Source organism: Diceros bicornis, chromosome 9 (assembly GCF_020826845.1).
Source record: "Diceros bicornis minor isolate mBicDic1 chromosome 9, mDicBic1.mat.cur, whole genome shotgun sequence".
Classification (NCBI taxonomy): domain Eukaryota; kingdom Metazoa; phylum Chordata; class Mammalia; order Perissodactyla; family Rhinocerotidae; genus Diceros; species Diceros bicornis.
Window position 1 is genome coordinate 46,235,964 of NC_080748.1, and position 15,554 is coordinate 46,251,517.

Genomic DNA, 15,554 nt, shown 5'->3' on the forward strand with positions numbered 1-15,554 from the left:
TTGTTTTATAAGCAAATAGTTGTTTATGTTCATCTACATTTATACTAATTGATTTCCTCACTTTTAAAAAACTATATCATAGTCCTTTCTTATAGAATAATTTTTCTTCTTCATGAAATAAATCCATTTGAAGATCCTTTATTGAAGTTCTCTCAGATTTTGTTTGCGCGAAAGTGACTTGAGTTTGCTCCCTTTTAGATTGGGGGCTTATGTTGACCACTATTTACTGTCATCACTTTGAAGATACTATTTCATTCTCTTTGTGATTTCATTATACTGTTGATTGCTATTGTAAGTCTAATTGTCATTTTTGTAGATAATCTTCCCTTTCTCGTTAGTTACTTTTAAGATCTCATCTTTTGTATTTTTATTCTATAGTTTCATTATGATGTGGCTGGGTATATATTTTTTTCTTTTTGCTTGATATTTGTTTTCCTTCATTTTGAATCTGACTTAATAATGTGATACATCAACTCTGGACAAATCCCAGTCATGATATGTTCTAATTTTGTTTCTCCCTCATTCTGTGTCTCTTTTCCTCTTGGAAATTCATTTAGCCTATAGTAGAAATTTTAATTCTATTCTCGTTTTTCGAAATCCATGCTTCATATTCTCCCTCTTTTATTTGTATTTTACAAAATATTTTCTGATCAAATTTCCATTCTCTATTCACTAATTACTTGTTCTGTGTCTTCAGCTGTGAATATTCTCTTGTTAATCTGTCCATTGAGTTGAATATATACATATGTGTGTATACGTATACATACATATGTGTTCCTTTCAAAATCTGTTTTTATTTCTTTTCATTTTTTTTTTTTCCTGAGGAAGATTCACCCTAAGCTAACGTCTGTTGCCAATCTTCCTCTATTTTGTATGTGGATTGCCACCACAGCATGGCTGCCAATGAATGGCGTAGGTTCATGCCCGGGAACGGAACCTGGGCCACAGAAGTGGAGGGTGCCGAACTTAAACTCTAGGCCATGCGGCCAACCCCTGTTTTTATTTATCACATCTGCATGGCCATATTTAGTAGTTACATTTTAAAATGCATTTGCAATTCAATTTATTATGTTAAATATTTATATTTTACATCTGTATTTATAAGGCCACTATGGATTCTAAGTTATTAGATTTTCAATGCTGTTGACTATCACTATTGGCAGTTCATTCAAGGAAATTTTTTTCTGGTAAATTGTCTTTTAATTCTTTTTTTTTCAGCTTTATTGAGGCATAATTGACAAATAAGATTGTAATATGTTTAAAGTGTACAATATGATGACTTGATATACATTGTAAAAGGATTGCCACTATCAAATTAATTAACACATCCATCACCTCACGTATCTACCTCTTTGTTGTGTGTGAGGTCACTTAAGTTCTACTGTCTCAGTAAATTTCAATTATATAGTACAGTGTTATCAACTGTAGTCACCATGTTATACATTAGATCCTCAGATCTTATCATCGCAAATAAATTTTCTTGAATTTTGATTTTATGCTCATAAGCGGCTGTTCTAAACATTTGGGAACGCTAATGGGCATTAAGTATGCTTTTGTATGGTTAAGTATGCTTTCCTGCAAAGAGGACTTGTTTTTGCTTAGGCCAGGGAGTTTTCTAATGGCAACTGCTTCAATTTAACTTTTAAGCTTTGGATATTCCAGACCATATCAGTAATATGTGCTTGCAGAGCTGTATGTGTTTATCATGGAAGACATTTTCACTGCTAAGAGGTCATGGAGAGTGTGTGTAATCTAGTCCTCTACTTGGGGCTTTATGTGATGTTCTCAGTTCTAGCCCTACGTCTAGCAAAGGCACAAAACCTCGTCTTTTATTCTCATCACAAATGGAAAAACTCATGTTTTTATTTTTCTATCTGACAAATGCCAAACAAGAGTCTTTTGTTTTGTTTAGTATATTTTCAGTTCTTGGTTTCCTTATCATTCTGGTTTCCTGCTACATCTATCTTGAAGGCTCTGGATTTCCTTTTCCTTTTCTTTTCTTTACTTTTCCTCTTGTGGGCTCTACTATGCAATTAAAATGATGTTTATTGAAATTTATCCAGTATCTAGGTGTTTTGTACCAACGTGTTTCTTGTATGGCTGACCATATTGACTGAAATGTGACATTTCTATTTTTTTATCCTCTTCTATTTAGATCTCTTTATTCAACTTTACTTTTAAATTTTTAATAGTTAAATGATCTTTTTTCTCCTATTCTTTAGAATTATCTTAGGTTACTTGTTTAGTTCTTAGACTACTTACTTGTCATGAGCTCTTTAAGTCCTACAATTTAGATCAGTAATCAGCCAGGATTTCATTATTATATTTATACTATGCATGTTATTTTTCTAGGAAATCTATGCATTTAATTTTGTACTTGTGGACATCATTTCGTTTGATTTATCATTGAAAATATGAAGCATTGTACAAGTAGCTTAATCAATAGAAGTGTATTATTTTACATAACAGGAAGTCTGGAGGTAGACTGTCTCAGGTTTAATTATTTCAACCACCGGGCAACATCAAGACCCTAATGCTCTCCATTTATTGCTCTACCATTTCCTGTGTATTGCCTTTTATCCTCAAGTCTGTATATGCATGATCACAAGATAGTTACTGCCACCTTCTAGGGTTAGCTTCCTACCCCTGAACCAATCCTTGATAAGAAGCACTGGAATTATGATTGGCTTTCCCTGTGCATACATTTCTGTCAGATATCCAAACCACATCAAGGTTCTATTAACTATGAAAGCGAGAGAATCATTATGGTATGAACAACTAATGGAATCTGCCACAAAATCCTTTAATATATAGTAAATGCCTTGTGAATATGATAGCCATCAGTCTTTTTTATAACGTATATATATATACACAGGCACAAATATGTATAGTTGTATATAGTAAATTATATATACATATGCATTACATTATATGTGTATATGCTTCATGTACTTATATATATATTTTTATACATATATAAAATTAAATCACCTCTGACGTTTTGATACTAAGGCTGTGTTTCCCAATGGAGGTAAGGAATGGATTACAGTCGTGGCAATATATTGATTGCCTCAATCATTGGTATGGTTAGCACAGCCTGGAGTTGCTGACCAAAGTCTGGGGCCACCAAAGCCCGTGGGATAGTTATCTCCTGATGTACGGCTCCGTTGTTAACCTGAGTAAGTCATACTGATTACAAACTCCTATGTGTTGAGGAAAGACTGCCTTAAAGAACTCATCAGTGTACTCTTACTGAATTTATTAAATACTTATATTCAATTTTTAGTTTCATTTTATCTACCTGAAATTTCAACATACCATCCATGAAATTCTACTTAATGTGTCTTTTCACTGTCTCCAATTGTTTAGGTATTACAATTTCTTGTGCATTTACACTCTAATTTTAAGTAAATATTTGTAAGGTCATCATATTCTATATTCTTACAGTAGTCTCTAGCTATATTTAACTTTTCTTAATTCAAATTAACACTCATGTATTAAATACTACTGGAAAAGAGAACTATTTTAGTGTAAAGAATCTCTGAATGTGTATCTACAGCAACAGTACAATGAATGAGAGGATCACTCCTCTATATATTAAAAAAAGCTAACAATTCTACAGTTATAAAGGATGTTTGACTTTGCATTCCTAAAGAGAATGGCACAATCATATTCTGCAAAATATGATAATACAAAATGACAGAATAACAGGTTGAGAAAACCACAAAATGAAAATATTTGAAAAGAGCATATTAGATTTATATACCTTTCTTATAGTTTCCCTGAATTTTTTTAAAACAAGGCAGAAATAGTTATTCTTTGAATTAAATTTGTTGTCTGGTAAAAGTAAAATTGAAGGCAAGATAGAATTTTTTCCCAAATAACAACATTCTTCTTTGAAAGGCAGTTTTATAAGAAAGATATATGGGGCTTGATGTCAAGTAATGCTCTGGTTTAATTTACTTTTATTCACTTAATAACTATCTGACTTTGAGCAAATAACTGAAACAATATGACTTTTAGTTTTTCCGTGAGAATAAGAATAGTTATAGTTTGGATTAGTAGGGAAAGAAAAACCCTATCAACTTATAGATTCATTATAATCTTCTTCCTAGAAAAGGATAAATCATAGGCAAGGTGAGGGGTGACATATACACACAAACGTTGCCTTCTACTCCAAGAGGGAAAGTAAGTATATAAATGTAGCCAAACATCCCAGAGAAGCTGAAAAGCATGTGTGTCAGCCTAGGGCTCTGAATGGAAAAATATATTTTCTTGTAAGAAACTGAAGCAAGCATGATATATCAAACAAATCAGTGTCATACTTGGCATTATAGTCAAGAAGCAAGAAGTCCACTACGTAGGTCATCCAGAAATTCCCAAGCCCTAGTATCAATATTTTAAAAAATGATCCCAACTTCTATTGGAGTACCTGTAGAAATTATATTAATCAGCTCAAACTGTCATATCAAAATACCATAGACTGGGTGGCTTAAACAACATAAATTTATTGTCCACTTTCTACTGTAACCCGTACTACATACTACAACCCACTGAATAAAATAAGAATGAGAATACATATTTGATATAAATAAGTAAAGGAGAAGTTAGTGTTCTTCCTTACATTATAAACTCACCATACAAATTTAGAAAATATGGTGACATTATAAAATGACTATCTGGCAGCAACCATAATAATAATTGATTCAGGCAAGAAGTAACAATTGATGATAAAACTAGTGGGTAATAGTTTGATGTGTAATAGATTATTGACATGGTCTCAAGGTATCTACCTACATTAATTACAATGGAAGAAATTGATGTAATGTGCCTCCTGATATAATGCATTGAGAAGAAGACAGCATCACTTCTGTGACATTCCTGCTATTAAAAGCACAAAATAAATTTAATCATGGGGAACATCAGACAAGCCCACTTTGAGAGACATTCTACAAAATAATTGGCCTGTATTCTTCAAAATTGTCAAAGCCATAAAAGTAAAATAAAAACTGAGAAATTGTTCCTTATTAGGGAGACTGTTGAGATGTAGCATGATCCAGAATTTTCTTTTAATGTAACATTACTGAGAAAATGGGAATCTGAATAAATGCTATAGATTAGATAATAGCATTTGGATACTTGTTCTGTGGTTATGTAAGAAAATATTTTTGTTTAGGAAATATACAGTGCAGTATTTAGGGATAAAGTGAAGTGATGCCTTCTAATCTTAAGTATTTCCAAAAATATGCAGAAAGAGAGAGAATGATAAAGCAAAAGTGGTAAAAGTTTGACATTTGGGGAAGCTGAGCAGAGTGGAAGTTGAAATCCTTTGTATTATTGTTGTGACATTTCTCTGTCGAAATAAAAATTTAAAAGAAAAATAAAGTAATAGTTTTTTATCCTTTTTGATAGTCTTTCTCCTACTTTAATTTTTGATTTCTATGCAAAGCAAGTGGCATTTACAAAAGTTTAAAACCTGTGCTTAAAACTTCTGCCTCTAAGCAACGAAAGGTGACCTGTAGTAACTGACCTTGTAGGCTACACACCTGTAAAACTATGTCTGGCTAGAGAGAAGAAAACTTGGATTATACGCCTTTCCCATAAGATATATCTTTCATTGATTGTTATCACTCTGGAAATACTTGGCAAGGGAGAAAGTATATGAAAAACTCAAATCTCTTCAATGGTTTTACTTTCCGAAGCTAGACTAGAAAGTTAGTTGATACCAACCACTATAATTAGATTTAGGGATTATCTATGGATAATACCTTCTCAATTTCTCTCTTAACTATCTATGAAACCACCATTTATCTGTCACCCCAAAATGGGCTTATTTTTCACCCACCCTTCTCTATCAAAAATATTTAATTAGTTTCCAAGTCCTTTTATTTTTTTCCTTTAAAATTCTCTTTATTTTATATACATTCTTGACTGCAAACTTTCCTTCTTTTTGTTTTTTTTTTTTTTTTTTTTTTTTTTTGTGAGGAGATCAGCCCTGAGCTAACAGTCGCCAATCCTCCTCTTTTTTTCCTCTTTTTTTTTTGCTGAGGAAGACGGCCCTGGGCTAACATCCGTGCCCATCTTCCTCCACTTTATATGGGACGCCGCCACAGCATGGCTTACCAAGCAGTGCGTCGGTGCGCGCCCGGGATCCGAACCAGCGAACCCCGGGCCGCCGCAGCGGATCGCGCGCACTTAACCGCTTGCGCCACCAGGCCGGCCCCGTTTCTTTTTGTTTTTTAAACCATGTTATTGCTGTATGATTGACATGTAAAAAGCTGTATGTATTTAATGTATACATGTTGAGGAGTTTGGGATTGACTGGATAACTTTTTTATTAAGAACATTCTAATCTTTCCCTTTTGCCTATTGGTCAATCCAATTTCAAACACCTCCATCTATGTAATCACACTGTATCTGAATTGATAAATTATTTACACTCAATATTATATAATGGCCTTTTTTTTTTTTGGTTTATGTTTAGCCTTATTTCATAAACTTAATTTAAAAAATATTTTTAACAAGGCTTAAGTCCTCTACTTCTGTAGCTTCCTATACTCAACATTATGTAAACATTTAGCAAGTACTCACTAAATATTCATCAATTTATTTGAAAAATTTGGAGTGTCTTTGGTATACCACCAAATGTTTCTACACTGGGCATATATGACACTGATATTTTGAGGCTTGTCTTGTAGAAGGAATAGACAGGTACAAGTCAATTAAAAATATGCATAAACAAGATAATTTCATAGTGTGAAACATGCTATGAAGGAAATTAAAGTATGATTGATGTGTGTGACAAGGCAGGGAAGATTGACTTAGATTGGGTGGTCCTGAAAGGCTTCACTGAGAAAATGACTTTTTTTTGTGTGTGTGAGGAAGATCAGCCCTGAGCTAACATCCATGCCAATCCTCCTCTTTTTGCTGAGGAAGACTGGCCCTGAGCTAACATCTATTGCCAATCCTCCTTTTTTCCCCCCTTTTTCTCCCCAAGGCCCCAGTAGATAGTTGTATGTCATAGTTGCACATCGTTCTAGTTGCTGTATGTGGGACACCGCCTCAGCATGGCTGGACAAGACGTACGTCGGTGTGCGCCTGGGATCTGAACCCGGGCCTCCAGTAGCGGAGCACGCATACTTAACCACCAAGCCACCGGGCCGGCCCCCGAAAATGACTTTTGAACTGAGACATGGATGGTGGGAAGGAGGCAGCTTTGAGCAGATTCAGTCACCTAGGTTTGAGCAGAGTCAAAGCATGTGTACTTGAGCAACATGTGAACAATTCTGGTGTACTGGAAGAGAAAGGAAATCTGACTGCAACTTAATGAATGAGGGATGGAAGTAAATTGAGAGACATAGGCAGTAGGAGTATGAATTTTTTCTAAAAGCAATGGGAAGACAGCAGGTTTTCATCTTCCAATGAAACCAATTTTTCCATTTTAATCTCTCCAACTGGATGAAAATAGATTTATTGTTGGAGAAAAGGTATTGGAATAAGAAAACTCATAAGACAATTATAATGATTCAGATAAATAATAGTGGCTTAGTCTGGGTTTACAGAGGAGACTCAGAGGGGTTAACTTTGGGATATCAAGAGGACTAAATAATGGGTTTGATTTGGGCATTATGGAAAAGGACAAGGAATGACTCCTAAGTTTTCAACTTTAGTAAGCAGATGAAAAAAAAGACTGAGGGAGCCTCACTGGATATGTGAGTGTGAGTGTATTGGGGAGATCAAGACTACTGCCCGAGTCATGTTAAAATGAACTGTCTGTGGACATCCAAGCTGTGATACCATGTAAGCAATTTGATATATGAGTTTGATGCACAATAGAAATATCAAGGCTGGAGATATAAATTCAGGAGTCATTCACAAATAAATATTTTTAATAATCTTTTATTTTATTACACAAATAATTGGATATCAAAAATATATTAATAACTTATTGTAAACACGTCCTGATTCTAATGTATTTTTGCACTTACATTGCTTATTTCTTTCAGAACGTAAAATTTATTGAAAGCTTTTATTTCAAAATTAAACTGATTTTTATATTCTAAGGGCAATTAGTTTTCCAATTAATATTTTGATTCTGGGAGTTATTGTCCCAATAATCATGTAAAAAAAAAACCAAAAAGCCTTCTATTTTAAGATTATTTTGGTGCAGAAAACAAGTGAAGTACATCTTCATTTCTTTACAAATGAGTATTTTTTCCAAAGTAATGATTTCATTTATTAAGGATTATTTTTTAATTACCAGTGTAAATAATGATGAATCACAGATAAGAAAGCAATCTTTATCTGGTAACTTTTTGTTCAGATCTTTTACAATGTTGCACAAATCAAAGTCAGAATTCAGAGACTATTCTAGAAATGTTTTCTCTCAAGTCCCATTGGCTGAATTGTGGCTGGTAATGGTCTGTAAATGGAAAGCCAATTTGCCCCTTGATGGAGATTACTGTACCAAATGTAGCAAAGAGCTTTAGAAAATGTGACACGCTTTCTATCCAACAGTGAAAGAGTCGATTAGTTTCCTAGTTTTTCTTTTTGTGCAATGGAAATAGGTCTTGCTTGTTAATTCTCTTTAATCTCCCACATCAGTTTCTTGGCATTGTTGTTTATTTCTAAACCTGCAGAATTGTATAGTTCTACATGTTTTAAAATTCTAATTCATTGGTAAATAACTAATATTTTTAAAAATTTGATTTGTAAGGGTAAAAAGCTTTGAAACTAAATTTATTATAATCATAAACGAATGTTTTTGAGAGGATAATGCATTATTTCTTTAGCATTTCTAAATTTTTCAGTTTTAATTAACATGACTTTGTTTCCTAGACTATAATTTCTTAAAAAATTAACTGGTTATGCTCCAGCCATCCACATAGTTAATATTTATGGAGATATGTCCTTTATTTTTAATGCACTGTAGCATAGAAAAATATAAAATACATTTGTTACATATGATCATTGTGTATATTTAGAAACCTAAATCAACAGATAAATTATGAAATTAAAACTTATCTTTTTCATCTTTTTGGCACATTTTAATATATCCATTTACAGTTGTATCTGAAACAGTTTTCTAATTGAATTATTAAAGTAAATGAAAGAGACTTCCTCATATTAGAGATGTCTTGTAAACAAATAAATAATTTAATTTAAATAAAGACTGAAATTACAATTCTTATGAAATATACTTTAAGACTAACCATTACCCTATGTGTTTGTACTCGGAAAAAAATTGAACTTGATAAATATAAACTTACAACTATGTCTCTAAAAATGCCAATTTAAAAAAATATTTAAACGCATAGCATCTTCTGAGGTGTTATATATTGTGTGCTTACAAATAGCTATCATTGCAATAAAATTTAAGTTAGAAATATGCAGACATGTTTTTATTAATTAATATAGATATATGGAAAATTTCTTACAGCAAGAGAGAGTAAAATAATTTTATGTAATTTACTCTGAAGTGTACATATAAGATTAATATTATATTTTAGAATAATCTGAAATTCAGATTGTGGAAAACATGGCGATGTAGGGGAATCCAACTTCCCCATCCTCCCACAAAGATCAATGATTGAACAGTAGTCCACAAACAAAAACAGCTCTGGGAAACCTCTAGAGTCTACTTAGAAGTTTTAGCAATACCATGGAACAAAAAACCTGAGAATAATTGTTCAAGAAGAGGAGGAAGACAGCTTCATATTGCTTGCACCATCCCATCCCCCAAGCTAGCATTGTTCAGTGCCAAGAAGAAACTTGCCAGCCAGAAAGAGTTCCTCTTGCCAGGAAAGAAAGAGTTGGGTGAGCGACCAGTTTCTCCAGCCTTTCCAGCCACTACTCGAAGGTCCCATTTCATTTTCACCCCAACCAGACTGGCAAAGCTGAGACATATTGAGCCAGCTAGAAGCAAGGATGCAATTCTTGGAATCTTTAGATGTGGACTAGATCTCAAAAATATAAAGTTCCAACTGCTTTCTATTGTAGGACTCCTGCCCCTGAAGATAGACATAAATGCTCTCCTTGACCATTTACAAATCCACAAAAGGTACTGTTTCACAGAGCATTTGTTTTATTCATTGAGCAAATATCTGCTGAGTGTCTCTTCTAGACAGACACTGGTTCAGGCACTGGGGAAAATAAGAGCAAATCACATATGATTCCTGTGCAAAAGACTGACTACATGTGAACAAATACTATACTTCCTAGCAAACTATATAGGGGTGCAGGGGGCACATATTTCCATGGGGAAATATCACTCACATGGAAAATGTTCCAGAAGTAACACTTGCATCATGAGTGAAGAGAAGAGTTTGCTAGTACAAGAGTGGCAGAAATGAAATAACATGAGCAAATACACAAGGATATAAAAAGGCATAACATTCAGGGGAAATGCAAACATTTGCCCATTGCTGGCATATAAGATAGTAGGAACAACGGCATACAATGATATTGAAGATGTAGTCAAAGACAAGGTCATGAAGGGCTTATGCTATTTTCTCAATTTCTCAGTTTCTAGCTGTGAGACAATCATTTTTAGAAATCACTCCTTATGCTACTGGTACATGAGTCGACAGAGTAATATAACAGAATACAAAGATTAGAAAGAGAAAAAAATAACTATTGAGATTTAAAATTTATTATATTGGCATTTAGATTGCTGAGATGAAGATGTGAAAACAGATAGTCATTGAAAAAAGAAATTAGATCTGTATGTCACACCATATGCCAAGATAAACACCAAATATTTAAATGTAAATAATAAAATTATATTAGGACTAGGATAAAACAAAGCTGAATATGAGTGAATTCACTTAAAATATTGGAATAAAAAAACTTTTTTTAACTGTTACTCAAAATGCAAAAGCTATGGTAAAAAATATTGATAAATTGAATTATATTAAAAATAAGACAAGAAGTATCTGATAAAAAACAACATGAAGGACAAACTTTTGGGAGGAGCATAAGCAACATCAGAGATAAATAATTATTGTAAAATGTGTATATCAAGATAAAGAATGCACCTCTGTTAAAGGGTGAATTGTGTTTCCCCTAAATTCAATGTGGAAGACTTAACCCCTTATACCTTAAAAAGTTATTTTTTGGGGAGATAGGGCCTTTATAGAGGTGATTAAGTTAAAACGAGGCCATTAGTGTGGATCCTAATCCAATCTTTCTGGTGTCCTTATAAAAGGAGATTAGGACAGACAGAGAGATACCACGTGAGGACACAGGAAGAAGATGGTGGTCTTCAAGGCAAGGAAAGAGGTCTCAGGAGAAACTCAACGTACCAAAACCTTGACCTTGGACTTCTAGTCTCCAGAACTGTTGGAAAACAAATTTCCATTGTTTAAGCCACCCAGTCTGGTATTTTGTTACGGCAGCCCCAACAAACTAATATAATCTCATTTATGTGCAAAGTGAGAGAGATGAAGGAAAAAATGCCCCCCAACCCAACTGAAGAATGGGCAAAAGACATGAAAATACAGTTCACATAAAACATACAAACATTCCTTAAACATATGAAAAGTTACTTAAGCTCATTCATAATAAAAGTAATGTGGATGAAACTACAACCGAGATGCTATATCTCATTGTTCAGATTGGCAAAAACCCCAAAGATGTGGGGAAACCCAGGCTCTTTAGCAGAGGTCAGCTGTCCCTATGCAACCACAAGGACTCCATGCTATGCTTATAAGCCAACCATAAGCTTGGTAGGTAGCTGTAGTAGTGTAATGTATTCAAATTCAACTAGGCAGTGTATCCCCACCCCACCCCTCAATTTATCAAAAACATAGAGAACAAATTACAATTGAAACACGTTGCCAAAAATATAATGTAATAGCCTATACTAGGACATTGAGAATTCCTTGGCAGCAAGATTTTTTCTTTTAAATCAAATGCCCACTATTTAGTTCACTCACTTACATTGCCACTTGTCTTTTCCCTGGTCTGGCACTTGAAGACCTAAGAATTGTCTCATTATTATTGGACTACAAGTCTAACCAGCTTTTCAAGACTCGTCCTCAAAGGCATGATGATAGTCTTGACCTTTCCAAGACCTTGCAGATAAATCCTCATCAGGACACTTTGCTCACTCATTCCCTAGGGCAGGCCCTCTAAAAAGCGTGCCCTTGAACTTGGAGGCAGGCAGTAAAATCTTGTCAGATTTGTCCCAATGGAACTGCCATCTCTCCTTCCCCCTGTTGCTCATTTCTTTCTCCTTCTTTACTTTTCTTCTCAAGGGAATGACCTGAGGGAGGAAAAAAAAAAACGAGTGTCAGAATACTAGTGGAAGTTCAAAGCTTTGATTCACCGTACTGAAAAATGCACTGGATCGGGCCACAGTTCTCCAGAGTCACAACTTTATAGATCCAGTGATTCTCTGTATATCATGCTTCCTCCTCAATTTCTTAGATATTCTAGCCATACAGATAACGGATCAAATGGATAAAGTTTTTCTGCTCTCTGAGCAGTATACGTTCATAAAAGTTTGCATATATATAAAATTATTTCTATGAATAGACGGTAATATCTTGTGACTTCTAGAAAATTACCTATTGTCTATGTAAAAGACTGTGTCCCTATGAGGAGCATTTATTTTTTATCATAACAGTAGCCATATCCTTACTCTTTGCAATATATTATATATTTCAAGTATGGCAAAATGTGAAGATTACTACGAGGTAACTTTCTTTAATACGTATGTATTGCATTTAGACATACAACTGTAAGGGGGCCCGTGGAAATTGAGTGAGGAACTAGTATTTAAAGTAACATGTGATGATGGGATTATAAAGTTGTCTTTATTACAATTGTTATACGGGAAAATACTGATTTTAAATTGTATTTACCTTTGTATTCAGAAGAGCTATCAATATGCCATAGTTTCTTTAAAAACTTTTAGATCTCCTATCTAAATTTTAAAGTCTTGTTTTCTTTTGAAAATGACAAACTAGTACTCTTTCTTTTCATAGAGCTAAATTTTGTTAAATTTATCTTGCAATTCTTTATTGAGTATTCTCTTTTGCTGACTTCAATTTATCTCAGGTGTGACAGTGTAAAACATATTAGAAAAAATTTTATTTTGAGTAGGAAAATCACAATGCTCACTATAGAGAGAATAGTTCTTTTTGTCCTTTATATTTTTGTCTTTATTTTCTTTTTAAATAAAGGAAATAAAAAATATAGACATTGAAATTTTAAAGACACTTTTAAGTTTACACTGCTCTCCAAGAATTCTGATTTTTTTGAAACTTTTAGTTTTTGGAGGTTCTAAGTTTGTGAATTCATATTAGTGCTTATGGCCTGTGCCAATGTTAAAGAATCTTTCAGTTGTGTCTATTGTGTTGAGAATGTGTAAATGCAAAGCTAGGGAATCTCTGAACACCACCACACAATAAGAATATTTTATAATTACCTCACTGTTTTAATTAGAATAAAGAGTATGATAATTTGGGCATAAATTCAATTTTTCTCAGAATATATTGCATAATATAAGACTTTGATGTTTGCTAATACTTTAAAAATGTCTACCTTTTATTCCACTGATAAATAAAAATTATTTGTGATTTTTGTGAATAAACATACAATTGTAAAACATCACATTTTTATTATATTTTCTTTGGAATAAGGTGTTTCACATAAATAATCAGATGCTGTGTGTACTAATTAGAGTCATGATAAAAAAGAGATTAATAAAGATTAAGCGCTCTGCTTTCTCATTTTACGCAATTATCAAAATTTGACCCACTGCTGGGTGAGTGTGCCCTTCATCCTGTTTAGGTTGACTCCCTTTTCTGGCCTGCATCTCCCCTACCCCACTCCTTTGAATATCCTCCCCAACTTAGGCAGGCTGTGACCCCCCCAAACCAGGCCACTCTCTCATTTTGATTGGGCCGTGCTGCCCTGTTCTGGGCCACAACATCTCTTGCCTCTACTCCAGAATACAGATGTCTATATTTCTCTGCTAAGGTGTTTCTAATGGCATTTGGTCTTGCATGTTCAAAAAACAAAGAGAAGGGGAAAAGAAGGTAAGAGAAGGAAAAGGAATGATGTAGGTAGAAGGGCAGAGAAGGGGGAAGGAAAAGAGTAGAGAAGATAATACTATTTTAAATTCATATTTCATAGTTAAAGAACTGAGAGTTTGAGGGTAGGGCGGATGCAGGCCAGAATAAGACATAAAAGACACATAGACATCTGTGTTCTGGGGGGGAGGCGAGAGACACTGTGGCCCAGAGCAGGGCAGCAGGGCCCAAGCAGAGTGAGAAGGGTGGTCTGGTGTGGGGGTTATAGCCTAAGGTGAGGAGGACATCCACAGGAGTTGGGTCAGCCTAAACAGGGTAATGCCTGAACTCACATAGGAAGTCTCATGTGGTGTGTGTGTCACATCCTGATCAAGGTACAGAGCCTGTCCAGATTGTGTATGTGTGTGGTGGGAGGATGCCCAGAATGAAATATGTGGTATGTCCTAAAAATGTGTGTAATGTGTTTTACATGGGTGAAGGTGCTGCTTAAACCATTTGATTGCTTAGTACTGAGAATGTCAACATAGTTTGCCCATGATTTTCAGGGTTTAATTAACAAATTGTAAAAGCACATTTAGTATTGGACTCTCAATGTATGCAACTAGTTTGAGGACATTATGCTTGATTCAATAAATACCCTAATATTTCCGTTCCAGCTGACCATTTGCTACACACAACTTGTTAAAATGTCATAAATGCCTAGCTACATACCAGAATGTTTAAAAATTCAAAATAAAATACCAATGTTGGAGAGCACATGGAGCAATTCTCATACAATGTTTCTTCATACATTGCAGTTGGGAGTAAAAATTTTATATTATTTTGGGAAAATGTTTAGTACTAGCTACGAAACACTAAAAATATTAAACATATATGTATTGTATTACCAGCAATACCATCCCTATGTATACTCCCAGCGTATGTGTATATATACGCACATACATATATATATCCTTATGTATATATATGGACTGATATATATTATACATGTGTGTATAATGCATATTTTATACATTGCAGATAATGAATACATATAGTATGCCTGTATACGTAGAAAGTGACTCTTCTAATCACTAATATTTGAAAGGTTATTATAGTTTAAATATCTTACTTTTCAGGTTCTTGGTATTTGTTGTTATTCATATCATAAAATCCCTTAATATCAATAGGTATATTTTGTTCCTCTGAAAATACACCAATGCCCAGTATTCATTGTTAAGAAAAAAATATGATTGAATTTATAAAATATTGACAACTATTTGTGAATCAGATAAAGAATGTTATTTTTGAAACTTGAAAAAATTAAGTAATGTGTTACCTTATTTTCATCTTAGAAAATAAAAACAATGGACTAGTATAAAGCACTAAAGAGTTTCTCTTAGGCTTTCTTCTATTTTCTGCTTTATTTATTTCAAGATTAGACTACACAAATTGCTGGCAAACCCTTGTCATGCTCCTTTTTGAGGCCCTAAACAGAATCTGCTAAAACATACAAGTTAACACCTCATTCCATCA